Genomic DNA, 26,956 nt, shown 5'->3' on the forward strand with positions numbered 1-26,956 from the left:
GATGGATGGATGGATGGATGGATGATGGATGGATGGATGGATGGATGGATGGATGGATGGATGGAATGGATGGATGGATGGATGGATGGAGGATGGATGGATGGATGGATGGATGGATGGATGGATGGATGTGATGGATGGATGGAGGATGGATGGATGGATGGATGATGGATGGATGGATGGATGGATGGATAATGATTTCACCAAACAAAGGAGCTTGTCTCTGTATGTACTGTTGCTGTTGTCTTTGTGTTTGGGTGTGACCTTTTTAGGGCCCAGACACACCGCTAAACACACTCCCTCTGTGCTTGTCATTTACAGGACTCGGGGGGGATCGGCACGCACATGGCAGCGTCATCCACGGAGACACTATAAAATGCTCACGTCTAGGAGAAAAAGGCCGAAAAACCTCCTGCACCAGTTGACGTAAACACCACTGTAATGCTAAAGCTCACATGTGGAAATGATTTTTTTTTAAACTGCTGTCAGAGTAAAGGATGTTAGACCAACCTCCTATTGTGTCTGGTGAACATGGAATCAGGGGAATAGCACGCACCCAATAACTGCATTCACCTCATCAAAGCATCCACGATATCATATAACTGGCAACCTCTTGCTTGCGAATAAATATGCGGACAGCTGATCCTTGCTGTGGCTATGGGCTACCACGTATCGCTGACATGCGATGAAAATCAGTGATGTCATGTCTTCAGGCTCAGGGCCCCTCGTCCTTTTGTCATTAGGTCAGATTCACGTCTAAACATTCTGCTCCTTGTGTCTTCTCACGTGGAAGAGATTGTTTAATGTACATCGAATTGTTTTTGCCATGGAGACATCCCAAAAGGTCCCATCACCACAGATTAGCAGTCAAAGCTGGGGGGGAGTGTCGGCCCGTCTGGTGTGAGAAGGTGAATGTGACAGGTTGGTGAACACTTGCCACGGGCTGGGGAGGTAGAGGAATACTTTTGTCTTGTCTTTGGTGGCCCGCTGCTTTTCTTTAAGGGTGACCTGGGTTAAAGCTTTTAATATGTGGCTTCAGCAGAAACACAGAAACACAACAGACATTGAATAGTTTTGAACTAGAGAGCATTGTTTTTGTGTCACACATGTTAGACATTAAACTAAAACCAGGAAACAGATTTCCAGAGTTTAAAAGTGAATTAAACGGGCACCTATTACGTCACTTTTCTTTGTCAGGGTCCCACCAAGCTCCGGTGCTTGATGAGCCTGGGTAGCTGACGCTAAAACAGCATGTACAATCTCTGCTTTTAGGGGTTTAGCTGTATGAAAAAAGAACATTTGATCTGATTTAAGTCAGTCCTGACACGTGACTGCAGAGCGGAGTCTTCGGTAAAATCACCAAAAAGTCAACAATCCAGAGATTTACGGTGTTTTTACGGTGTAATTACTGAAGCAGTTTGCAACACTCCTCTAATCAAATCAACGGCTGCATAATGCACATTCAAACCTCCGAAGACTCCGAGGAGTGAATTTAAAGCAGGTAGCAGTTTGACTTTGTGTGCAGAGAAGCAGAAAGTCACCAGTTTAGTTTAGACAAGAAGCAGAGCAGGATTATGTCTGAGAGCGCTGCTGTGCCTCCATGGCCAAAAACAAGAAAGCATGTCTTTCTTTTCTATCCGCACATCTGCTTCTGCTAGATGTTGGCTGGACGAGCACGCAGGCGATGCAAATCAATAACGGATCTCTCATGTTACCCACGATGGCCGGTTCCATATCCCCCCAAACCCGAAAAAACAGAACCATCATATTCCTAGAATATTCCATCAGGGGCTTATCCTGCATCCACGGATCCGGGTGGTGAATATGAGACATAATAACCACATTATCTCCGACGTGATTCACACTGCAGCATCTCTTTCATATTTCTAAAGTAATCCTGATTGTATATGGATTAGTCACCTTTTTTTCCATTACAGCCTATTTTTAAAAAGTCATTAAATATTAGTCAAGTAGATTTTCTCCTCAAATTTGCTGCAGGATTACTCGACTTCTAAAAGAGAAAATGGCCAATGTGGAGTTCTCGCTCTGTCAATACTAAGCAGAGCTAATTATCTGAGTGTAACAGTTAGAATTGTAATGAGGCGGCAGGTCGGCCCAGGTATGGGAGGATTAACAAAGCCCGGAACCTGTTTTCATCGAACAATGGAGCAACTGGACACACTGGTAACGGAATCCATACTGGTGTGAACTGTAGGTCATTGTTAGAAGTAACAGGGTCATTGTTGATCCACATCAGCTGTTTCTTGTTCCATCCCAGGGTTCAGAGTGTCGTTACGACCACGCGGAGTCACTGATGTTCCTGTTGCCTCGAATCAAATCCAAACTTTCATCAACAGAAGCCGCAGTTCCCTGCCAGTCCTTTCACTGGTGCCATGCTGACAATAGATGTGCTCTGCTTGCACGTTTTACATTACTGTGGGAATTTCATCACCTTTGCTGCAACACTGTACAACACAACACTGCTGAATACACTAACTGTAACAACATGTGCAGAAATGCTTTGTTAAAAACACACACACACACACACACACTTTCTTCCTGTCAGGCTTGCTGCTGACCTTCAGATAATTTTCCTCCACCCGACCTGTCAGGTGATGGATGGAACCATGTTTCTGTTTGTGTGTGTGAATGTGTGTGTGTGTGTGTGTGTGTGTCGGCTTTCACTGATTCACAGGCCCCCAAATGACAGATATGGAAATGTGAGATTAAGGACAAACTCTCTGGGCAAGGATTTGAGATTATGTTGACACGATGTGGGCAGCATTAAGCTGCGAGTGTGACGGACTAAAGTCGTTCCCTCCTTGAACAGCTGCCATCAAGGTGCTCTTGGAGAAGACGTGGATCCCCTGCTGTCCAGGCAACATCCACAGCGACCGGGCGTCCATAATATCACCAAAATCATTCCACTTCCACTCTCTGACTGACCTGGGAGACTTCAGGCAAACCTTAACATCTCAGAATAACATCTTGATTAATGGAGACTTTAAATTGATCTCAAAATATCTTTGGCCAGTTTACAGGCCTTGTGTATTATATTAGACTCACAAAACATGTGTAAATAAAACTTCATATCTACAAGAAAATGTTTTGTAAAGAGTTGTTTTGTTGTCCTGGGCAGCGAGGAGTCACACACATCACCTGTTGTAAATAAGAGTGCTGTACAGACAGCAGAGAACACATGCACCTGACCCCCAGAACAGACACAAGCGCCTTCGCCAAATTCTTAATTTGTTTACATGTTTACCCTCCCACATAATCCTGCATATTTTTACCAAAAGGCACATTCTAGCTCATTTTCAGTGTCGTTCTTGTCATATGTGCTGCAGCCGCAACTTGGTGTTTCCTGTTTCTCACCACAATCGGCACATTTTATGTCCAGAGCAGAGAAGCTAATTGAGATGTAAGATTCACCCTGTGGAGCCGTAGATGGGAATGCATAATGAATCCTGGGGCTGGATTGTATGCTAAATATAATGACAGAGGTGAGGCTGCAGATCACATCGAATATGAGCCGAGCACCGTCTTCATCTGTTCACCTCCCACACACACACACACACACACACACACACACACACACAAATACAAATTTATACAGTTTGACACACATTAGCAGAGAAGAATCTACACCGTGTGAGCACATGTAGGACCAGGCGGAGCTTTCCGGCTGAAAAGTTCACACACACACACACACACACACACACACACACACACACACACATATAGACACACACAGGCACACACGCACAGGCGCAGGTCAGCGAGTCCCGGTGGCACAGGAACTGGCAGCAATCCTTCCGCTGAGCTCCAGCAGGCTTTTCTTTACTGCACTGCCAACATGGTTCCCTTCCTCACACAAACACAGCCCATTGCTTTCCCTCTCTCCTCTCCAATCATCCATTATTGTAAGCCCTCACAGGCATTGCACACAATGAGATGTTGAACGGAGGAAAAAAGGCAGGCTAATTTGCCGACATGTGCTTTTGTTATTGTTTCAATAAAATTCCCTATGAACACGACAATTACATAAGTACAACAAAGACGCTTTTGGCGAGGCCTCAATCATCCCGTCTACCATCGCGCCATCCCTTCAAATAGTCTGTAAAGGATCGTTAGCAAGAATATCTCCAAATAAATCACACATTTGTGTGTGATCACTGCCTTAAGAAGAACAGCGTTTGATTGAAACTTCGAAGTTCCTTGAAGTGGATTTTTGCAGGGCGATTAAAAAAGTATCTCATTGCATATGAAATATATTGTTTAAAGTTAGTTTTACTTAGCATTCATCCAAATGTCAAAGATAATATTTCTGAAACTAAGTTTATGTACACTCATGTATCCTGTAGCAGACAGTCCAGATTTTCAAGATTCCCGCACAAAGAAAATCACCAAGATACTTGATTCTGTAATTAATCTTTTGCTTTGTTCATAGTCTGTAACTGCAGCAAGGTTCTCAACATCTGCTTATTTTACTGTCACAGTTCTTTTCCAAATATCGTGTCTTATGTTATAGTACGGCACCATGTAGGCCAATAAGGACCCATATTTGGAAAGTTGAGTTAATAACGTTTCAACATACATACGACACACAACCACAAACACATGTGTGACTGTCAGAGCCCAAGTGTACCTGTGCAAGTGTTGCAGTGACATCTCTGTCCAACATTTGACCCACATTCTCTTGGAATGTGTCACTTTTGCACTACACACACACACACACACACACACACACACACACACACACATTGAATCCAGCCAAAGCCCTGAAGTGTAAGCCAGGAGCTGTCCAGCCCAGAACCAGTGTTTGTGTGTGTGTGTGTGTGTGTGTGTGTGTCTCTTTTCTCATGCTCTAAGATCCTGTTCATCAGCCTTTATTGTCCCAATCAAAGCCTCGCCTCTCTGATCGCTTTTAATATTCAACACTGCAAGATGGTACATGAGCCATGAGTACATCTCAGTCTACATAACCCGCAAAAGGAGGACGTGTGTGCTTGTGCTTGCGCATGTGTCTTTGTATGTGTATGTGAGCGAGAGAGTGTGTGTGCCTCTGCACATGCTGGATCTGGATAGTTGCGAGTTGCCCCCAACACCAAACTTAATTCTCCAAAGCGAGGTTGGGGATAAATATTTCAAGGTCATTCTGTTTGGTCTCTGTTGTCTAGTTCCGGGAGCGATGACTATAATAGGAATATATGCATGCCTAACGAGGGGCTTTAGAACAGAATTACACCGCCTGCTGCTCACTGTCTGCCCATAAGCACAGGCCAGAAGACGAGCGATGGCTGACAAACAGGCAGCAGTGGACAAATAGAGCCATCCACAGAGAGTCAGGATAACTCCGATTATTACTGCTGTTTCCTTTTGTGAACTGCACTATTTCACACTTTTACATGCGTTCAAGGTTTATTGACTTTCCAGCAATGGCTGTAAGCGAAGAGTTCTGTCACTCTTGATCAGACTTAAACACAGCATTGTGTTAAGAAACACAAAATTAGGCTGATGCTGTTTAGTTTACAGGCAGATATTTTATGTTTACTGCTGGGAGTGTATGAGGTGTAATACGGAAACTACAGTGTTGATTACATTAAATAAAACCTTTTTCAATTATTTATTTTGATTAGAACATTCTCTCCCAGTATAACCAGTCTATTTTTCCACTTTGACAAAGTATAACCAGTCCAATTCTCCTCTCTGTCCCAGTATAACCAGTCCATTATTTTCTATGTCCCATTAGTACCAGTTCATTTACACCTTATCCCCTTGTCTCGGTTCATTTATCCAGTCTACCCCTGTATAACCAGCGTGTCTCTACCTTCTATGCCAGCATAACCAATCTATGTACATTATCTGTCCCAGTATAACCAGCCCATTTCTCCTCTCCATGCTGGTGGGCAGCTGGAATTCCACCAAACTATTTTATCGGCATACTTCCGGAAGTGCTGTGAGCTTCCCCCTTTTTGAGGTTAGAAAAAGGCGTGAGGAAGAAGCCATGTGGGCTAACGAAGCATGGTCAAAGTGCGAGTGAGGGGGGGAGACTTTTCATCTTGGCGGGAGATGTAAAGTAATGAAGTTGACACCAGTGTCCACCCCATTAAGCTGGGCCTGCATGGACCATTACAGGCAGGGTGAGAGGACAGCCCAGAGCCAGAGGACCCTACGGAATCCAGACACACACCCACCCACCCACCCGCCCACCTACACACAATATGTGTGGTGTGTGTGCGTGCTAGTCTTGATAGGAAACAGAGACAAAAATAACAGCAAAAGCCAACCCTGTGTATTTTTATGTGTGCATACAAGGAGAAGCTTTTGTATGCCGTAAGTGCATTCCTGAGTGTGTGTTGCAACAGTGCTGTCATGTGTGTGTGCGCGCGTGCGTACGTCCTCCCGCTCGGCCTGTCAGGGAAATATAATTTGCACCTTCAGTGCTTTTCACCTGGCTCATATGTAGCATGCAAATTTATTTCTCTAATAATCCAAGTGCTCGACGGCCCTCCTCCAGGATTAATGGCAGCATTCTCGGGGCCTCGCCTCCACCCTGGTCCTCCAGAACATTAGCACCACACACACACAGACACACACAAACACACACACCCTGACATGGAAAAATTGTGTTAGTTCTACACAGAAAAACGCCGGGGTATTTGTCCTGCTAGACAGTATAATGGGCTGGTGCATCATCAGATTGCAATGTCATTTCAGAAAACCTTGAATACAAATAATGGAGAGAAGTGCGGGGGGTGTGGACGATAGATGATGCGTTTTCTAATCCAGTGGGCTAGTTATCCTTCATTTCAGGTAGAGTGGTGTTGCGGTCACACACACATAAGCAAGCTGAAGAAAAACACACCGCTCTGTTATTTAAATGAAGTGTATTGTGCAGAGCTTGCTGCTTTTCCGGACACATTCCTTTTCTTCCCCTCTTCCACCGTTAATTAATCTCCGAGATCTTTTTTAGCATCCCGGCGCTCTCGCTCTCGACCCTCAACAGCTCCGGCTCCCTGGCTTTTTCTAGGCAAACAGTATGAAATATGGATACGGTGGAAGTATTAATTATAACCCCATGTGTGGGTGGTGTGGATCTAGGAGGAACGGGAGAGAGGAGGAAACAATGTGCCAGCGCCACCACCACCCACCGCCTGGATCTGTCACAGGAGAGCGTGGAGAGAGGGAGGAAGACACGAGGAGAGGAGGGAGAGATGTGCCGAGATGCTGCGAAAGAGAGGAGGGGGGCTTTAGCGTCACTCTTTACCTCCATCACAGGTGAGGCCGCACAAAGGCTGGGTCGAGGCCGTCAGCGGCTGCCACCTGACACAAAGCAGGTTGGAGTGAGCACCGGCTCTGCACCCTGACAGGTCGCCACTGCTGGTCACTTATCTTTTTAATTAGCTCGTCCTGTTGCTGCTCCTCGCTCTCGGGTTTCACTGTCAGTCCTCGCTGTGTGGATTCCGCTCATGCTCCCTCATCATTTTTGCAGCGGTTTTGACTCATAAACAAAGGTAAAGTGTGGAGAAATGCTTGAAGAATTTAAGATTTCTTCTCCAAGAAAGACATTTGAAACATCCAGTTGTGGTTTGTCCCAGATAAGAACTATTTGCCTAAGAACTTTTACCTCCACGGGCCTCAGAAATGTGCTGAAGCTCAGCGCATGGTTCCACCGGCAGCTTTGAAATTACTCACCTGACAGTTTGAGCTGCAGATAACAGAACAGGTTTATGTTAAAAGTAAGTTTATGTGACAAGAGGGAACTGGGAGCTGTAACTGGTGGTGGGTGAAGATGGCTGCATGCGTAAAATCAATGATTTCCAGCTGCAGGCATGCAGCTCAAATGGTAAACAGTCTGAATTAAATGTGTTTTTAATAAGAATGGAGTCCGCCCGCTAGGGGGCGCTTGTCTTGGAAACGGAACAAACAACATGAAAATAAAGGGGTCAGGAATGTAACATCTAACACTTTACAGAAAGCTGCAGAGATTAGTCATGAAAAATTGTGAAAAACAACACAACAGCTCCGACACCATCATCTCAGCAAACACACTCACAGCAGTCATGAAACTAAAAGTTAAGGGTTCGCTGCGGTGGATTTGTCCCCCTCCGTTCTACACCTCCATCTATTATGTATCCAATGTTTAGGAGTTTCGGTGGAAGGTATTTGGAATTCCTCCTGGATGGTTCTCGGCCACCAATGTCTGTGGGAAGAGGGCAACTCACCAGTGGCCAATTAGATAAGAGAGTCCAGGAGGTGATTGGCTGCTGAGACCCTGTACGGCCTCAGCAATGACATTAAGAGGAAAACGTGTCAGGATGTGGACCATCCTGCAGCCCCCAAACACGGAACCGGGAACTAATAACCCACTGAAGACCCAATTCTGCGTTGGTGGTGATGTGTCCTGCAGCCCGCTGCTGAGAAATTACGCTTCCCAGTCACACCAGCAGATATTAATGCTTCCCTGTCCAGACAGAGGAATGGCCAAATCAGCTTCTGTGGATGCTGGGAGGTGGGAGGAAGTTACATAAATGCAGATATAATGAGCCTGACTTTACCCATAAATCCATTCTCATGGTTTAAAGGACTGACTGAGTTTTCGATCTGTGATGGTTCCCAGATCAAAGCATGTTGATATCTGCTTCTAAAATCCTGCAATGTCACCCGTCAGTGTCCATCTCAGACGCCAATGAAGACGTGGCAGCCTTCCGGGGAACCAAAGTGCCCATTAATGCCACAGTTTATCCCAAATGGGCTTTTATTAAAATGAACGGCTAATTAAATTTTGAGACGAGGGGGCAGCGAACAATGCCAGAGAGGGGCTACTTTGATTTCCACCCTCCACACCTCCCACCACCTTGTTTTAAAGTAATTATGTGAGGTCTGACATGAGTGAGCACGCTGCCGGAGACCTCTTTAATGAGTTAAGCAAGAAAAATCGCCACAGTCGCCGTTTCTGGCAGCGGCTAATTGCCTGACCACAATGGTCCTCTGCTAATTTTGTCATTTAAAATGTGCTTTCCTTTTATTTCTGCACTTTTTTAAATATATCACTTAATCGACATGTCTACAGGACTGGATTTCAAATGGTGACAAAGTTTAGCAGCCAGAGTTTGTCATCTCAGTCTCCTGTTTGGGTGGTTGCAGGAGCTGCAGGTGAAGGTCACCAACTTTCTGCTTCAGCACCGTAATTAACATCAGGTTTGAACATTTAAAGGAGTGAAAGCAGATGCTTTCAACGTAAGAGGCACCGTAAGAGGTTGGGGAAAGTGTTTCCTAATGCACCGTCAGAGAGTGGCAAATACTTGAATGAATCAGTGGTGGTGAACTTAGGAGAGGTGAGTCTATAAAGAGAGGCATTTTAGCAAGCAACATAAATGAAGCATCCTCCAAGAGGGGGGGGGGGGGGGGGGGGGAACAGGGATTGAAGCACTGCACAAGCAGCCGCTATGATTCATGGCATTTTAGTTTGTCCCCAGGTTGCTGTGTCCAGAGCTATATTAATCAGATGGGGGAAGGATTTTTAAAATCACACCAAAAATGTCACAGCAGGCCTGTCACTCATCCCACGTGCACACCCATAAAGCTCACGCATGACTCTGCTGTTGCGTCCGCAGATGTATGCTACATCCATCACGCTGCCGCTAACATTTACGCATGTTCCTGGACCTCCAAACAAGGGAATCAGTGAGACATCCCATAATTATTCATATGTTTCACTTAACCTTTAACATGCAGTCCCATACAGTGCCCCAGCCAGAGTCTGCATATCGCTGCCGCATGATTACCGCGGCAGCCAGGTAGTTTGTCCTTGTTTACGTGCACCGTTGAAGCATCCTTGGTGGAGCTGGCCTATTCTCCAGATGAACAGCATTCCCTCCGTCCCCCGGAGGCTCCCAACTTCTCCTGAGACCTTTAAGTGTTTGTTGACAGACTAACAGACTTTGGCTTGTTTAGCTTTCTCCACCGTCTAAAACCCAAAAGGTCACAATTCCTCCAACAGCCTTACCCCCTCCAGAAAGACATGGAGAAGAGGGGGAAAAAGCAAGAACTCCGGAAAATCCCCCTTATGAGCCAACCTCGAGAGCTCTTGGGGAGACAAACAGAATCCCTGCAGCCACGGTTACCAAGTTTACCAACATGTCTCTATGGCTACAAATTACAAAATAGCTAAAAATGTGCCCCTCTCAGCTGGAGATGCAAACAAAGAAGAGGAGGAACTGAACTCGGAATCCCTAGCTGGGAGGTAGCATAAAGATATATTTTACTGTAGGTTTCTTTGACTAAAGGAGAGCAGCCTACAGCCTACAGAGACAATGTATGTCCATACGGAACATCGATGAGGTCACCATCGGGGCTGCCCTGTGCTGTATGGCGACACAATGTAGTTGTCATGCTCGGCGTGCATAATTCCCCTCGTTACAGCAAACGGGCGACCTATTATTGGGAGGCCTCTATTGTTGCTGCGGCGCTTCTCATTATTATGGGGTGTGTGGTTCAGGCCATCGGAGAGACTCTCGTCACCGAGGTCTCTGTGGAAATCGGCAAGCACATCTCACTGCTTAGCAACCGAGCCCTAGGGCCTGTTTTGCACAGCTTAATTCAGATGAGAGTGCCGCACATGGGATCGGCTAAGATAGATCCACACTATCTCTGTCTCACTGACACACATGCACACACAGTTTCCATCTTGCTCTCCTTTACTGCAGCCTGTATCTTCTGCGCTTTCTTCCTTTCATCTTTTTTTCCTTCCCTCCAACAACAGTGATGCAGAAACTGAGAAATCTTCCAAATCTATCTGTGTTTTTGACCCTCATAGGCTCCTGTGGATCAAGTCCCTGAGCCTGGAACTGTGCTCACTCTGACTCTAAGCTAGGTCGAGGGGTTAACACCGCAACATAGGTTAGCTGCCGACGCAAAAAGAGTTTGTGGGTGTAAAACCATAATTACCTGTTTGTCAGCCTTGTGATGCGCTTCCTACTGTTGCAGTGTGTGTTTCCCACGTGCCAGCAATGACGTAAAGGAGGACATTTAAAGCTGATTCCTTTCTATTTTCCTGACTTCAGCCTTGGCCACCAGGTGGCGTTTGAGTTAGAATATTAATGTTCTTAGTCAATTATGATGTCATTTTTATTTGTAGTGACACTCTTGTTGTGATGCATCAGATGGAATATGTTGTGAAGAAAATCTATATTAACAGCAGAGGGAACCTAATGCAAGTGTGTGTAAATGCAGCTTCATTTTATCTTTCAAAGAATGCATTAAAATGGAAGCTTCTACTTATGGCAAGTTTGTCAGAAAAGTATTTTCTTTAAAAATGAATTTCTCCCTGCACACACACACACACACACACACACAACTTCTGGTGTGCTGACAGTCTAAAACAGACAAAATATTTTGATATATTGAAGACCTCTCACTTGTTTGTTGTCTTTTTCTGCTACCTCTCTCTCCCACTCTCTCTTCCTTCCACCCCACTTCGTTAAATTTCCTGATAGCAGGACGGATATAAAAATCAACAATGGCGGCTGCGACTCAGGCAACCAGCTGCTGCAGTCATTGAGCCGGTAATGAGCAGAGGGTCAGTGTGCACAGGTATAGTGAAGGATAGCGGCACACGCACCCCAGAGAAGGGGGAAGACGGCAGAGCAGATGCGTGGACGAGGTAAAGATGGGTTCAGATGGGGAGCGAGAGAGGAGGAACGAGGGAGGAAGAGTCTGAAGTCGACAGGAGATGGCTGACAGAGGAGTCTGCCACAGTAGAAGCCTCCCAGGAAAAATACTGAAGTAAGCAACTTTTTCCCTCACTCCAGAGATGTGGAATAACACAAGTAGGAGGTTCACCTGGGGGCAAAATTAGATGTTAAATCTGCCCCATTAACCTTGGCCACCTTCTGTCCGGACCTTTAAACTGTAGAATGTTGTCTGGGACATTGTGTGCATTAATATGACATCATAAGTGTTCAATCTCCAGAAGTGAAACCATTATTTCAGACACCCTCTAGTGGTGGCTTCACATGCCATCGGTGCCCTCAGAATTAATAATAAATTTTGAAATGATTTATGTCATGTATTGTATGTAATGTTTGTCAGCTATCTGAAGGAGTGAGGCTTTTAAATATCTTTTCATAGACATATTTAAAACACCCTCAAGGGTGTATTAAACAAGACACGTGTATTAAATTCAAGTGTAGAGGCGGGTGTATTAAAGATATCTATGAATTCATAGATATCTTTAATACACCCACCTCGTTGTAGACTAACAATATTGGCTGATACGTTTTTACGGTTTATATGTGTGTGGTTTACTGGAGGAAAACTGCATTTCACACAGTGTTAAACTGGAAAAGGAAGACAGCGAACTGGCAGCCTTTAACATCTTCATACATGGCAGCTCAATTACCTGAGTGTAATTACAATAACTCCAATACCTCTGCAGTCATGCTTGACAGTCTCCAGACCAGGTCCTGTAATTGCAGGTTGATATATGCGACTGGAAATCAAAGGGGTCTAATGCGTCTGTGAGAGCACATCCAGGCTACGACTTCCACGGTGGAGCAGTGAATCGCTAATGCAATAAAAGGCCGGAGTTATTAGCAGAGTTGTGAATCGCAAATTGGTGTGAATGCCAAATCGCCGGGGTTAGCGCTGGAAAAGATGGAAATGTAAAAAAGGCTCGTGGGAGGAAAGAGACAATGGATGCCGCCGAGCTGAGTGAAAGGGAGCCCGGCTGGCTGCGTAATGGGGTTTAACTACTGTACAACAGGTAGACACGAAGAGCTGGGTTAGCTCAAGGAGAACTGCCAGTTAACATCATGTTCTGAAGGGCCATGAACTTAGAGACTAGAGGCTAATGTAGCATGAATGGACTAAATACTAGTGATTATTGACATATTCCTGAAAGTATTTACAAAACTAAGATGCACTGATACTGCAGCCAAGATAACCTTTGGAATTAGCATGCTCAATGACCTACCTCTCCAGTTCATGTCAGCTTGAAATGCTGCCCCCTCGTGGTTTGGAGGATCCATCTGGTTCCTACAAGTTTTATCCTTGTCTACTCTCATGTGAAGAACAGTCTGTGGCCAAGACAAACCAGAACAACATATTAGTAAATGGGACCAGGATAAAAGAGCCTAGCTGAACACACCCCAAAGCCTCCCGAAACCTCGCTGCGATACGGGAGTACACCATAACTCTTTGTTTATCATGTCATAAGCATTTTCAGGGAAAGCTCTACTAGACTCATCTGAGATGGAGCTTAGTTTTATTGTGCTTTCTCGGTTTTAGCCACAATTGGATTGCACGATCCGATAACATCAACAACACTATTTGGTCTTGGTTGCTACCCAGTCTATACTTATTGTCTTAGATCATTTGCAGCAACAGCTGTCTCTGAAATCTACTTTTTCATTGCTTTGGCATACGCGGGCCACTCGTGGTCAGGTTTACTTTGGGATCAACAAGAAGGTCAAAAAATGCAGAACAGACACCACTTTGGGCTGATTGACGGTTGTGGATTTGTGTGCGACCAGCCTGTATAAAAATCAGCGCAAGCTCCATCATAAAGACCACACTTAGTCCTGATGCTTGGCTTTAATGTGGTCTCGTGGAAACCTGAGATGCTGTGTGGTTCAGCCCAGAGAGCTAAAGGGCTTTCTGTGATTCCAGCATTCCTCCATATGTCTTGGGATGGTCCAAAACCACAGGCCCTGACACCAGCAGCGGTTCCAACGCAGGCTGCCAAGATCTACTGCGAGGAATATTCCTGTTCTTCTTCCAAGAGTGCTCCATTTGGATTTATAGCAGGGGAACATAAAGTACGTGATTGGATCCCTCGAGGCCAAATAGGCAGACTTATGACAGCATCCACTACGCAAGGCAATGGACTCGATCAAAACTGTGAAGAGCGCTGGTTACCAACAGAGGGCTTATTAAAACAATCTGACCCCCAAAAAAGTAAAAATATCGCATCGTCTCAAATCCAGTCACAGCACGAGCGCGAAAGGCTTTGGCCACACCCCCTAAAAAGCATGAAAATAGATGCACACATATATTAGGCCAGGACAAAGAACTAGAGCATCATCAATTAGAGAGCATGTTTTTTTCACAAACTTTTATCTTCTGTTTTCTGTCACGATTCTGCTGGAGTCAAACGGCAGCTGTGGATCACTACAGGACTGAACCAGCACACACAAATAAAACATGGGAGATTCAGCTGCAGGTAGATGAGAATCAGCAGCTATTTCCATATAGGCTCATACCTTAAGGCAATCCAAATCCAACCCAGTCCCTTCTGTGTACGTCCTGCATTGCTCCAGGGGCCACCATCTTTAAAAAAAAAAAAAATCCAGGAAACATAAAACAACAATAACCAACAATAACCTTGGAGAAATCATTAATCACTAAAGCTGCAACCTGACTGTAATGGAGCCACTGGAAACACAAAAGAAGAAGTGGGTTGAAGGATCACTGACACCCTAATCACACAAGAGCAACGGGAATACAAATTCAGCTCAGTCTCAGAGTGGCGGTATCTTCAATTCCTTCTCACTGAGGCCCCCCACAGCAATTACACTTCCTTAAACAGACTGTTAGGAGAGCGAGTGAAGGAGGAGGGGAAGAAGTGCGGCAGCACGCTAGGAATAACTGTTGGTCGAGGAGCTAATAGGCATGGAATGATGACAGATATCATGGAGTGGACGCCACGCAATGACTGGGAAGGAATTAATAAGCAGGAATGGGTTAATAGTGCATTAAGAGCCAGCAGGAGAACGGCAGGAGAGAAGAGGGAGAAGCTTCTGAAGTCAGCTGTGAGTAATCACCCCATGGCAAGCCTTCCACGATTACCATAACAGAGCAATTGGACGTGAAAAATGGATAATAGTATGGACATAGAAATGTGGGACTGTGTGTGACTGTGTGTGTCTGTGCAAGTGTGTATGTGTGTTGGCTAATGGGGAGGAGGAAAATGAGCCCATCCTTCTGATTCTCCAAATGTGAAAAACAGAAGGCGGGGTTAATTTTAAAAAAAAAGTGACATGTCAATACAAGATTAAGCTGACGCCCTGCTGTGTTTATCAGAAAGTCCATCGTTCTGAGGCAGAATATTAACATTGCTTAGTAAAAATAGCAAATACATTATCAACTATAGTATGTTATAAATAATAGTCTAATATTCCAGCAACTAGATCTTCAAGAGTGTTGAAGGTCAGGACCCCCTGTAGTGTGGAAAGAAATGGCATTATGAAGAAAATACTGAGGACTTCCTGTTTTGTGGTCATTGGCAATCATCTGAACAATGATGCTTCTCCAGCAGTATAACTCTGACATACAATGAACTTAAACAACCCCCCACCTCTTGCCCTCACTCTGTGGTGGAATACATCTCACTGCCACAATGAGAGGAAACAAGGGAGAAATAGGGATGCAATCTATACGTCTATGTGCCGTTGGGTTTGCACCATTTGTGTGTGTGTCACAGAGGTGTGCTTTCCTACAATAACCTGACACGCTGGTAGAAAAAACATAAACGCCTCTTGAATCAAAACATCTGTAAAAGTGAAACCTCTGAACAAGGAAGCGCTTGTTAAAAGGTCAGAGAGACAATGTGATGCATCACATCAGTGGAGCAACAGAGGGTTGGTAGATATCATTGAAGCATTTATTAGCCATACTGACCTTACCAGAAAGCTGCTTATTTTTCAATTATTTATCTGGATCGCCTTTCTTGGAGCCAAATGACTCACTGGCTGTTCTGCTCTCAGTCTGTCCACTGTCACCTACGCAGTCACATTCAGACGCCGACCTCAAAACACCGAGCAGGTGGCAGAGAACATTAGATGGCCACGGATCACATCGAGCTGGAAACACCGCATCTGATTTTCATAAATTAGATAAGAATGTGGACAATAAAAGACACAGGAAGTGGGATGGCGGAGGTCAGCGCATCCTCGTCTATGTGTGTGTGTTACAGTCTCCATGTTTCTGAGCCTGTCATCTCTAAGCTTATATTTTTGCACTGGACCCTGTGTTTGCACATGCATGTGTGTGTGTGCGTGTGTGTGCGTGTGGGCCTGGAAATAGCTACAACAGCTCTAATGTGACTACAATACTATGTGGGGGTCCTAGAGGGGACCACATACAGATATCCAGATGGTCAAAAAATCACTGCCAACACATGTAGCCACGTTATACACAAATATTCACAATGGCGAGCTTAAACCTCTAAAGGCCTAGGCCACGGTTGGAGCATCGGCCCCGCTGGCAGTAACCCTCTGCTGTGTAGACGTCCAGACCCAGACAGCCTGGTAGCAAGCAGCTTGCCAGCTGAAGAATGCTGGAAGGTGTGTGTGTGTGTGTGTGAGAGAGAGAGAGAGAGAGACTCCCAGAAGCACATGCTCTGATCATCGCTTGTGGGAGTTTGAGAGATTTGTACCAAGTTGCAGAGTCTACTTGAAGCATATTGAGCCTCAAACAAAAGCTTGCTTTTAATGTGCATGTGTGTGTGGTGTGTGCGTGTGTGTGTTTATGTCAACAGATGTTTGGTACATGCACGTCCCTCGTGTAAGAGTCTTGGAGATTCTGTCTTACCTGAGGCTGCTGCAGCTGTCCTGAGCTGATCACTGTCCCCTTTCCACAAACTCTGTGTGTGTGTGTGTGTGTGTGTGTGTGTGTGTGTGTGTGTGTGTGTGTGTGTTGGGGGGGTGCTGGCTATGCATGGGTCTGTGTGTATATCTATGTGTTTGTGGGTGGCTGGATGGGTGTGTGTCTGCTGCTGGCTTTGTGTGTTATCTTCTATAAATAGTTCCTATACTAATAAATCAAGTAAAAAAAAGTCCACTCCTGTTTTCAGAGTAAAACTTCTGGTGAGGGATGTCCAGCTCTGGAACAGATCAATTGTTTCAATTTGAATCAGACACGGACTAATCCACCCCGCTCAGCTCGCACCGCCCTGCCCAGTCCCGACCACAGAAACGCCCCCCCTTTGTTCCCGCTTCCCCTCTGGTTGAACAGCTGCAGTTCTGTTACCAAAGGGGGACACAGAAACAACTCTTTTCCTGACTGACACTATGAGATGTGACTACCTGTTGGAGTCTGATCCAGGTTACTTTTTCTAAGTATTTTGGCGCCATAGGTCAGCCACACATACGTAGCATACTCTAAAACAGGAAATGCAATGGCTCACCATATTTAATCTAATAAAACTTCAAACAGTGAAATATGTTCAAAACTGAGGATTGCTGTGTTTGATCATTTTTTTCACCAGTGAAGGAAAAATGAGCACTTAGCGGACTGGGAACAAATGAAGACAAATTCTAAAGAGAATTTCTAAAGAGAGCCATTATCTGCTTTGTGAGGGGCCCCCGCTTGTCTCCACACATGTCCCAAGAAAACGACATTATAATATTTCCGAAAGACGGGCTAAAAGCGCTGCATGCCTTTGGATTTACAACACGGCTATCAGTAGCCACAAGCTCTGGCGCGAGACAGCGTGACAGGTGTACGTTTCAGCAACTTAAACAGGGCGGATTAAACCACTAGTGGCTCCTCTTCATATGCATTCCTTATGGGAGTTAAGGCCATTTGAAATGCAGGGCCAAAGGCAAGATTACCGGCTCATGGGCCCATGGAGAGAGGTGTGCTGCAACTAAAAGCCTGGATTTGAATAATTGTGGCAGGGCTTAGCGCCTGGAATCAGCACAGAACAGAACCAATGGATTATTACACACACACGCACGCACACACACCAACGTCTGCGCATGCCAACTTTGGAGGGCTTTGACTTGTCTGACTCAATAACTCACAGCATCCCTGTCTGCGTATATATGTGTGTGTGGGTGTGTGTGTGTGTACATGATGGTTTTATGTCATATCTGTCTCCATGCCATAATGTAAACACACATTGTTGATGTGTTCTGCTGTTTTGCTGTCCACATACTGTGTGTGTGTGTGTGTGTGTGTGTGTGTGTGTGTGTGTGTGTGTGTGTGTGTGTGTGTGTGTTAGGTTGAATGCCACCACCTAAACACAGCAGAGCCACCGTTCCAGCTCCGTACATTCTGACACTGGTTGAAGGCTTAGCTGCGCTCAAAGTGCCAGACAGACCGACAGACGGAGGAAACGGAGGGAGGGGAAGAGATGATTAGGAGCTGCAAGAAAAGGAGTGGAGAAAAAAAGTGGTGAAAAGAATAGATAATGAAGGCGAGGATGAGAGGAGGTCCCATATGAGTGGCAGAGAGATAGTGAGGGGAGAGCTTCAATGTTTTCATCCTTTTGGAGTAAAGGAGAAAGAAGGAGCAGGTATCGCCAGAAAGGGTTGCTTCCACCTCTGGGAGGGGGCAAACACTCACAAACACTGGAGAACCTTCTTGAGTGACATGAATATTTAATTCTAATTCATTTTGGTATGAAACATTTAATATCCAAAACACTCTTCACCCTTAATGTCCAGCTTAAAGTCCACTAGGAGACATCTCATTTCTATCCTTTGCATTAAGTGTGAAATTGCCGAATAATTATGGCGGCCATTCAGTTTAGAGGTGCATTACAGCTGTGGGAAAATAACCTCGATGTATGCAGGTGTGGACTTCCTGTAGAAGAATAACATTGTCACTTTAGACCGATTATAATGGGGAAAAAACTGAATGCAAGAGAAAATAAAAGTCCAGGTTAAAAACAAAGACAAAGAAACTGTTGGGAAGTCAATTTGATGTGTCAAAGATTGAATCCCACCCTGACAGACTGAAGTGTCAGGACCACAGAAGGCTAACATATGCAAAGCAGCCGCGTGTCCTCACTTTTTAAATGGTGTGAGCAACACTTTGAATAGAGGCAGCATCAACACCTGCTGCCACAGTTCACCCAGGAAGATGACACGGCAAACACCAATTGTAACACCCTAAACTTGTTCTCTTACACACAGACACTCATATACACATACAAATGCCACAACAAAAGCTGCCCCCATCTCTAAATCAATGAATCCTACTGCAGTATGCAGGTCAAAGGTTGAACATGTAAGTGTCCAACCTCCAGATGATTCAGGCTACCGCTGCAGGAGGAGTGAAGATGGTCTCTCCTCTTCATCTGACCCGTCTTCATGAGTGATGAAGGCAGAGCCAGTGGCAGAAGTGCAGCAGTATCAGTTGGATATCACTGATTGTAATGCAAAGAGGTTTTCTTCCTTTTAAGCGAGCAGAGTTAGGTTTTGCAGTATGAATTCAGGGTACAAATTAAAACTCAACATGGGTAGATGAAGAAGCTAAAGTTATGGATTGTACAGTGAAAAGAAGAAAAGTTGTCTTTTCCGGAAAAGGATGTCAAAAACAAGGTTCCTGTCTCCTTGTAAAACAACTCTAAAAGCATCACAAATAACCCAAGTCGGTCAGAATAGAAGACAATGTGTTGTAGTGAGCTAAATCCATAAAAGCTAGAATAATAGTGAATAGTAAGACATGACAGAAAGAGCATGATTGGAGATTGAAATGAGATGAAGAAGATGAGCAAAATCACTCATTTCTTACACAGCAGATGAGCTCTCGGCAATCTTTGATGAGAAGGGCTATTTCACGTCTACAATGGGAGAGATGGAAGACTCGTGCCTATTGTGTGAAGGATGAGGCCCATCCAGCCCTTTAAAAAAGACTTTTTTATTATTAAGGTGTGACTGCGGCGTCCCTCTTCTTATTTTGGAGAGGATGATGGTGCAGTGTTCTCCCGTCTCTCTGTCGGACCTTGTCTCTTTCACAGCTCCCCAGACGGTCTCATGTAAATCTATGAAGTCATCTGAGAGAAGCACTGGCTTTGGGTGTGATAATGACTTGCAGAAGACAACCAATGGGGAGAAGATGAGCCGATGTGCCGCATATTCCACACCTCTGAGCTCTATGGTAACCGGGCAATCTCCCTGCTCTGATCAGACCTGACACACATAAAGACACACAAGCACAGCCCTCCTGTGCCAGCTGCAGATAGAGGTGGAAGCACCCGTCGTAATGCATTTCGTGGTGGGGAGGTCTGTTGGATGGCATTGCCAATCCCGCTGAAAGTCTGGGTAGCCAGCCTGAGCTCCCAGTCTCAGTGGGTAGCTGCGAGGAATGGGCCAGCCAGGGTGGTAATAGAGTAAATAACTCAAATGAGGCAGAGTGTGAATTACTTCTCTGATGGGCTGGAGGGGTCCCTGCTGTGAAACCAACCAGGGGGTCCAGCTAGGAAGAGGCTTGAAAATATGGGGAAATGGGTCTTGGATGTGGTGAGATAGCAGGGGGTGGTATGTCAGGAGGGATATGGGTTGTGAGAGTGTTTAATACAGGTGATGATGGTGGGGGGGGGGGGGGGGGGGGGGGATTGCTCCAGGCATCCACAGCAGGTCTGGGCGAATCGCCGCAACCCAGGGGATGGATGGTGGGGTCGGCAGTTTTTGACATTTCTCCATTATTTCTGGGCATTTAAATTCTTTAAAACTCACTTTTCTATGTCATGGAATTTAAAAGAAAGGGTCTCATGGGCTATAGGTGGATATTCCTAGGATGAACAGGTCCTGTAGCCCTGTGAAGTCCAGATTCTGAGCACAAAAGTAACTTCAATGGCAAAGGGATGATTGAAAACAACTTCAAACATGAACCTGCAACCTTGGGCTTCAGAGTAAAAACATATTGCATGAACTAATACAACCAGGAAAATATATGAATACATGTTGCTTCATTAGATGACCTCGAAGTAGGTTACAGTCAAGTTCACAGATGCCAGAGACGGGCAGTGAAAGACTTCAATGGCAGTCCCTTGGTGTAGGAAGACTGTACTTATCATTTCAAAGGGCCCGTCCCCTTCACCCAACAGACTCTGTGCTATTGGACAGGGAGGAAAATGGCAGAAGAACAAACAAGGTCCGACTGAAAACAAGCAGTGGACTGAATAACATGCACCGTTTGTGATGTGTTAACGGCGGTGGCGGCGGCGGTGGAGGCGCTGCTGCTAGGCTGGACTGTGGTTTCCATCTTGTTCTTGCTCACATCATCTGTTGTAGAGTTCAGCAGGTGTGTTATGGAAGTTATGATGATGCATCCAGAGCAGCCAACAATTTAGTCTGCATTTACAGGAGGAGAATGTAGAAAGGCAGGGCGGATGTCTTGCAAACCAACGGTCCCCTGGAGGCAGAGCAGGACAGAGGAGGGACCCCGGGGGATAAAAAGACTGACCTATTCTACAACATACACATTGACAGATGTCCACCAGCTTGTTCCACTTCCTAAAAATGAAAGTTTTGCTTAAATGAAGCTCAGTTGGTGGCTGTAAAGCTTCTGGTAAGTGCGAGACGTAGAGAGGGAATATATTCTTTTGTTTGGTCGGATTTAAGATGGATATACAGTAAGCCACGTAGTGCGCAGGTATATCCAGAGGATATGAGATTTATAAAGTCCCGCTTAATGTGTGTGGCTGCAGTTGAGCTTCTGTTTCTGTGTGGGAGCATGCATGTGTCATGCACGTGCATACAAATGCATGTTAAGCTCATGCAGAGGAACTAACTAATGTGCTGTGTTACACATATAAAAATTGAAGGACATGGTCATGGATGGATGGATGGATGGATGGATGGATGGATGGATGGATGGATGGATGGATGGATGTGATTGGTTGGGCTTTGCATCAGTCTAGGGAAACTTTGATGGAAACCTGAGAAACGTACGCATTTGTTAAAAAGTAAAAACACGGAAAAAGCTGCCTGACAGGTGTGATGTGATGACGACATTGGACAAGGACGTCTGTAAACTTCCAATCCGACGTTTATTTTGATCGATCTGAGGGTCATGTGTAGATAATATTTATCATCTCAAGCTCAAAGGAAATAGCCGCTGGTTATTCTCTAATGTAATTACAGTTGTTGCCTGCTGTGTTGTCTCTACATGTCTGTTTGTCAGAGGCCCTTTCTTCCATCCAAGCTAATGGCGAATACCCTCTGCTTAATAGTGATTGAAATATGGGTGCCGCCTGTCTCGGAAACCACTTAATGTCAACATGTCAGAGGTATCAGGGGGGAACTAAGTCCAAAACTACTGGACTGTCAAATCAGAAACGCCATAGGGGGAACAGATTTCTGAGGAATCTGCAGGCGATGAAAAGAATCAGCAGAGGTTTTGACAGGGATTTCATTTGGCATCGCTCATGTCTCCAAATTAATCCCGCCACAAAATTATGGTTTCCTTTCATCCCCAAAGTCCCATTTCCATGGCTACAGTGCAGGGGAATCTGGGGAGGGTGGTCAGAAGTAAAACAGAGAGAAAAGGGAACCTTAAGACATGCTATTCTTTGATTTGGTTTATCAGGAAAAAAAGCCTAAATCTTATCTTAACAGCGAGCAAAATTACTTTTTTTTTTTAACAGAGGCTTTATTGTTTAATGCAAACGGGGACAGGGACACGAGTCATGCGGACAAAGAGATTCAGTGGCTGGCTGGTAATTAAGCTACATGTTAGGACATTTTAATTACCCCTGTTTTTTTTTCTGTCTGTATCATTCTGCTTCTGATGAAGATAGTGCCACAGTGAGCAGAGAAATGGACCATTAACTATCTGGGAAAGCAGATAGACGCTGAGTAAAGCACATTTTTGCTCATTTCTTAGCAGTGGCCTCATGCTTGAGTCCTTCCAGTCACAAATGCTTAAATGCTTCCCTTCATTTTTATTATTAATCCTGATTAAAAACTTGCCTTTTGTGTTTGATTTCATGAAAAAATGCAACTGTGGCCAAAACATTTCAAATGATTGTAAAATGGACAGATATCCTTTTTATTTACGTGCGCTGGCTGTTAACTGTATTTAGCCAGCTGATGGGGAGCTAAATGGGAACTTTCTCTTTTTGACCGACTGTGTTTGAGGAAACAGGGCAGAAGACTTTAATGACAAGATAATAAAGGCAGCAAACACCCCACAGCTATTGTGAAGAACTGTTAAAATGATCTTGACAGATATTATCTGAAGACATGTAACAATTAATTTGCAATTTAAAAAATAATACAGTAAATGGATATTTTCCTTGTCTAACTCTTATCTGTCCCTGTTATCTGAAAGATGATCTCCTCTACAGGTAGAAAAACACCCTTTTCCTAATGCTCGATGCTCATTCAGTAGTTAGTTCAGGTTCTGCAGGGCCCAACAAGCCAACAGAACCTCCTAATGAAATCCAAACTTCCAGAAGTTTTAGCATGGATCCCGCTTTCACATAAACATAAAGTTTGGTTCTGAGTTATTTTTATGGCACTTCCTAATTCAACTATTTAAATCTTTATAAAAGTTTCATAAATATCATTGTGCTAATAATGTTATTGTATTTTCAGGATTCCAACCATGTCTCACCTGCTGAGTCGGTATAACAAAGTGGATGCAGTCGCTCATTTTTGTTGCATTTGAAGTGGCCCTAAAATCAAAATTACATTGGTTCGTTAATATGAAACCTGAAATGGCTTCATTATATCACTCATTAATACACCTTTATGTCCTCTGAGATGAAGCTCACACGCTGCGACCAATTTCATTTATACCTTCTGCCGCCCCTGTTTGCTCGCTCTCTCTCTCTCTTTCAGCGGTGTTGGTAATGAACTAATTTTTTTTTTGCCTTCAATTGTCTTTACCTCCTTCAGGTCAGGCCTGGTTTACCTCCTCCGCATCCCAGAGTCTGTCGCCATGTTTATTTGGTGATGTAGAACTTTATTGAAAACCCGATGAGCTCAAAACAAACCACAGGCATAAACACACTTCCTGCTATCACTTCCGGTTGAAATAAGTTTTAAAAGAAGAAAAAGAGATACAAAGAAGAAAAGGACCAGGATCATTTTTAGAAGAATGAGAGGGAGTGAGGTAAAGCGTACTGTTGTCATCGTCACACCACCGCGTCACTGCCCAGCAGGTTTCTTGCTACCAAACCAGTGCCCCACCCTGACCTCCATTATCCATCCATTCATGAGTTTGCTTTAATCTTTTCATTCCCTCCATCTCTTCTTATTGTCTTCATCTTCTTCTTCTGCTGAAACGCAAACACAATGAAGCTAATTTTATTTTATTTACCCAAAATCCTAAGCTCCAATGCCAGTAATTGTCCTTGCAGTAAGTGTGTGTGTGTGTGTGTGTGTGTGTGTGTGTGTGTGTGTGAGAGAGAGAGAGAGAGAGAGAGTGGAGGTTCTTCTCTCAGTGCAGCCCTGTTTTTTTTTCCTGGCATTGAACTTGACCCTGTCTAACCCTTCTATAATGACTGAATTGAAAGCATCCCTTTGGAATGTTGTATGTGAAGAGAGGCCGTAGCTTTCTCCACCACTCCGTGGGTCTGTGTGTGTGTGTGTGTGTGTGTCCATTTGTGACTCTATATGAGTGTGTGATGAAAAAGGACCCTGTTTTCACCTCCACTACAACCTACTTGTAAATATTGTGCACACTGTCAGAAAAAACTTGGAGGAAACCTTTGTAGGCACAGGTTGAAGGACGGACAGAGACGGTTTTACATCTGACTCACAGGTCCAGTGTGATTGGTTAAAATCACTTCGGCCTTCAATCATTCCAACATAAACACACCCACCAGCTGCCATCTCAACTGTTGTCTATTTTTGTTACCATGACTTCAGAAATGCATAAAAAGAGCACAAATGTAAGTCTGACTGGCTGATGCTTGTAGAAGTTTGGAGCTGTTTGTGATCAGAAACATTAATAAAAAAAACTTTTATTGAGATAAAAAAGTCTTGTTTCAGCTGGTAAATGAATTTGTTGTCAACCTGTTTATTCTTAATGTATAGGTTACTTTACAGGCTTCTTTTTGAATGCTTTACCAGGCCTCAGTTTATATGCTCTAGTCTTATCATGCTCAAGTAGAGGCTTTTTGGAAAAATTTGATGTTTGTTTTTTTAAATTTGTTTCTGTTGATTTTTTTTTTTTTAATGCACAATAGTGATTCTCAGAATTCTACTCTTCTTTTAAGGCATTGTCGATAATATTCAGTTATGATACACTATTTTGTTTTCAAGAAAAGTGCATGTGTCGTGCTTGCGTGTGTGTGTGTGTGTGTGTATGTGTGTGTGTGGCCATACACGTCCAGCAAAGCTGACGGAGTGTGATGTTGAGCTGTGTTTGATCTTAATCCTGATCTACCATCAGTTGACACCGTCACCATCCATCACACACACATAGAAATTCACACATCAGGGGGAGGGGCTAGTGACAGGACTATAAGGTTGGGGGTGGGGTTCATGAATAATAAACAGGAATAGAAAAAGGTAGTGGGGTGTAGCTCTGTCGCTCTCTTACACACACACACACACACACACACATCCCCCGTATAACCTCGCCCTCATGCTACCGTCACCATCCTCCCCCTCCTCCTCTAGCCACCATGTTTATGCATGGTATTCTGTTTCATATGTATCGGCTGCATCATTCCCCCTGTTGTCACGGGAACTGATGACACAGGCTGCTCTAAGAGTGATGACCCGCCTACAGATTACTGTGCTGTTGGTACACACACATACAGAGTCAGTTTTCCCGGTGGGACCTCACAACACCAGCATGGCAGTGTACCATTACAAAAACACACATGAAAGGCAGTGGACGGTCAACACACACAAACACCCATGACCGGGCAAACTACATTTATGAATCAAACTGTAATTTATCTTTAAAAAGCTCATAAACTTGTGAGACATTTGATAGTGTTTGTTCCTGTTTCCTGATTTAAAGTCAAAATGATGATGTTGCTGAGAGCAGCAGAGCAGCTACAGTTTCCTCTCTGGAAGCAACTGAGGAAATGAACGATGTTCCAGTTTGTGTTCCACAGACTGGAAATATTAAAAACGTCCATGACTTATCTAAACCAGGATTCTGCTCCTTATTCTCTCCAAACTGATATTGTAACACAAGTAGCTCACATGTGTTTGACACAAGCGCCGGCAGGAGCAACATCGATGGTAAATAATTGCATCTATGATGGTTTCTTCAGTCTCACATCAGTGTTTCCTTCTGATAGGTTTGAAATGATGCATTATTTAAATAATAAAAGAGAGGAGATTGCTGTGAATATGGAGCAGTGGGCTGTTATTTTGTCTCTTGTCCTCTGTGTGCATCAGTTTGGGATCTGAAATATTCAGATGCATCAAAACAATTTGACACAGTTCATGATTAAATGCATACGTCTAACCTGGATGAATACGGAAAATGTTGCACTTCAGACAGCTCGGCCATTATTTATGGGGAACCTCAAGGATCCCTTTAATCCCCATTGTCATCTAAAATGGGAGACTTTTTGCTTTTTTTAATCAAAATTTTGAAATATACACAAGCTGAGGTGATTATTCTAAAGTTTTACCATCTCGTTCAGCCTAATCACAGCTGATGAAACAGAGCTGCTCAGGAAAAACACAACATTCACATCACAATGTAAAAGGTTCAGAGATCTGGAAACTGGACGTGTGTTTTATTGTCTTCAGTGTCAGAAACAACCAGTATTCAGTCACCTCTGTCTATGAAGTGGATGTTCTTCATTAAAGTCTCAAACTGCTAAAAACACCAACAAAAGGTGCATCACAGCTTCCATGACCGTCACTGACCAGCAAAGCTCAGGACACAACTGCAAAAGTTGCTCTGAGAGGACAAAGAACATCAGCAGAAAAAGGCCCAACTAGCAAAGACAAAGGTGCTTTGATGTCCCACTGTTTTGATGATGATGAGGAGGATGATGAAGACTTAAATGGATGACAAAAATCATAGGTTGCATTTGTCTAACTTAAAAAGGTTGAATTATTTCTGAAAAAAACATATATAACAAAATGCATTTTATTGCAGTTAGAGGTGTTTTAGGCAAAAAAGAAACACTTTTGATGTTAATGAGGTAATTAAAACATTGACTCAATAGGATAATTGATGGCTGATGTGTGCGCGTGTGTGTTTGTGTGTGTGACATGGGGTCAGAGTGTGTTTC

General features: G+C 44.2%; 1 long non-coding RNA gene across 2 annotated transcripts in view; it reads right to left on the bottom strand.

Annotated features, from left to right (window-relative positions):
* Nucleotides 1-14,536, bottom strand: part of LOC115249678 (uncharacterized) — a 37,111-nt gene extending 22,575 nt beyond the window's left edge. Inside the window, exons 1-4 of one of the 2 annotated variants that reach the window (XR_003888362.1) lie at nt 14,422-14,536; nt 14,268-14,334; nt 14,119-14,183; nt 12,980-13,082 (exon numbers count right to left, since the gene is read on the bottom strand). This is a non-coding gene — a long non-coding RNA (uncharacterized lncRNA). The remainder of the gene's footprint in view (nt 1-12,979; nt 13,083-14,118; nt 14,184-14,267; nt 14,335-14,421) is intronic. The other variant, XR_003888361.1, reaches the window with a different exon arrangement.
* Nucleotides 14,537-26,956: the final 12,420 nt, after the last annotated feature.

Source organism: Takifugu rubripes, chromosome 4, assembly GCF_901000725.2.
Source record: "Takifugu rubripes chromosome 4, fTakRub1.2, whole genome shotgun sequence".
Classification (NCBI taxonomy): domain Eukaryota; kingdom Metazoa; phylum Chordata; class Actinopteri; order Tetraodontiformes; family Tetraodontidae; genus Takifugu; species Takifugu rubripes.